At 34.6% G+C, this 2,500-nt stretch overlaps 1 protein-coding gene across 1 annotated transcript in view; it reads left to right on the top strand.

Moving 5' to 3' along the window:
• LOC137625415 (leishmanolysin-like peptidase) overlaps positions 1–2,500 on the top strand; it is a 362,803-nt gene that overhangs the window by 284 nt on the left and 360,019 nt on the right. The window lies entirely within an intron of this gene.

Raw genomic sequence — 2,500 nt, 5'->3', positions numbered from 1 at the left:
TTTCAAAATCTAGACGATATGTAGAGTTCCTTGTAGATCCCAGAAGGCCCGGGAGAGCCCATCGTCTTGGTGACTTGTGACCTGCCTAGGACTCCTCATGTCATTTTATTCATTTAGTTCCGGTAAAAGTAGAGAAATTCTATAGTCCCAATTTATAATTGTCGTGCACTAGTAGACTCTCAAGGTGTAACATGATAGGTCCATGAAAACCAGCTGAACCTGATAGCTATTTCTTTTTCTATTGTGGTTAATGATATGCCCAGAAAATTATATAAATGCATTTTAGTCCAAGTGTAAGGTAATGCTTTTTTATTTTTCGTTACGCAATTGATTTTTTTTCTGTTAAATAATTGAATGTTGCTTACTGAAAAATCGTTGGCGGCCACTTAAAATTTTTTGAACATTTTGTGAAATATTAAGAAATACTTCTGTACTACTTTACTATTCGGAAGAATACTTTTTCGACCGCTAGATATAGGCTATAGTATATATATATATATATATATATATATATATATATATATATATATATATATATATATATATATGTGTGTGTGTGTGTGTGTGTGTGTATATATGCGTGTATATATATGTATATATATATATATATATATATATATATATATATATATATATATATATATATGTGTGTGTGTATATATATATATATATATATATATATATATATATATATATATATATGTGTGTGTGTGTGTGTGTGTGTGTGTGTATATATATATATATATATATATATATATATATATATATATATATATACATGTGTGTGTGTGGGGGGGTATATGTATATATATATATATATATATATATATATATATATATATATATATATATGTATGTATGTATTTATATATATATATATATATATATATATATATATATATATATATATATATATATATGTGTGTGTGTGTGTGTGTGTGTGTGTATATAACATTCACACATACTGGTATAATAACAAATGCAGCCATTTCTAGTCCACTGCAGGGCAAAGGCCTCGGACATGTTATCAGTCACGTCTGGGGTTTGGTCATTTCATCACCACGCTGCCCACTATTGGTCTGTTCGCTGACAGCAGACCAACCTAGTATGGGTGGCCCTGACTAGTACAGCTTTGCTGATCATGGCGATGCACAAACCCTTTGACCACGTTAAGGTATTCCCACTCAGAAAGGGATATATGCATATACTGTATGTGTGTATAAATATGCATATCCATATATGTATATTAATTATAAACTTAAGTATACCTTCTCTTGGTCCCAACTGACACTGGAGCCTATTTAGCCTGATTGGAACAGTCCGCGGACCAAGCAAAGGTAGATTGTTGGGTTACCACATAAGCAGAAACTACTGGAAGAGGAATGTGTTGATAAAGTCGAATGAACAATAAAGCTGGATGATGAAAGAATAGATTATGTTGATTTATATCTGATTTCGTTTGTAAATATGAAAGATGTTGGTAAGATAAGAGAGTAGGGACCTTACAGACGGTGAGTGGAGAAAGGTAGCGAGATGTGTGCAAAAGATTGGTAAGATAGACTCCAATTGTCCTCGACAGTCAAGTTAAGAATGTGGTTAAAGAATTGCAATTGGTAGAATAAACAGTTGAAATGTCAAGATAAACTGTTTTTTTTTTTTTAATATATGTAGAGTGAGAAGAATTAACAACTACAACAGATGAAATTGAAAGGATGGGTCAAAATTATTTGAGATGGGTTGGCCATGTGGGAAGAATCAGGTATAATCTAGAAAGTGATGGATAGATGGGATGAGGGAAGTGTTGGAAAGAAAGACCTCGATTCAATCCAGTAGGAGCGTCACAGTGCGCAAGATGCAGTGATGATTATTATTATAACTAGTCAAGCTACAATCCTAGTTGGAAAAGCAGGGTGTTATAAGCCTAAGGGCTCCAACAAGTAAAATATCTTAGTGAGGAATTAATATAAGGAAACGGATAGAGTAATGTGTTTGAGTGTACCCTCAAGCAAGAAAACTTGAACCCAAGATAGTGGAAGACCATGGTACAGAGGCTATGGTACTACCCAAGACTAGAGACTGGTGTAGTACTGCTGTTATGCTTTCTTTATATGCGAGTGAAGCAGGTAATACTAAGGAAATTTACTTCACAAAGAGCCTCATCCACATTAATCATTGAAAGTTTAAAGCGAATGTTGTGTTGCTGGTTTCTAGCTTGGGCTATGCGAGGGACTAACAACCTCACCCCCAATGTCGTCTCGCATTTGATCGTGGTCACCCATCCAGGTTTTGACCAGAAACTAGGTTGTGGACGTGTTACTCCCACAACTTTTCATATCCTTACCTGCTCTCCCAACCACCCCAAACCAGACACAACTGCAGAATAATGTCGTATGTAAAGTAGATATCAGGTTCCAGATATCCGGATCGTGGTTGATATATTCCCGGTTTGCAGCGTCTGAAGGAACTCGAATCTATAGTGGAGCTAGGGTATAACCCTCAA

This window comes from Palaemon carinicauda, chromosome 32 (assembly GCF_036898095.1).
Source record: "Palaemon carinicauda isolate YSFRI2023 chromosome 32, ASM3689809v2, whole genome shotgun sequence".
Lineage (NCBI taxonomy): Eukaryota > Metazoa > Arthropoda > Malacostraca > Decapoda > Palaemonidae > Palaemon > Palaemon carinicauda.
This window is presented reverse-complemented; position numbering and strand designations above follow the sequence as displayed.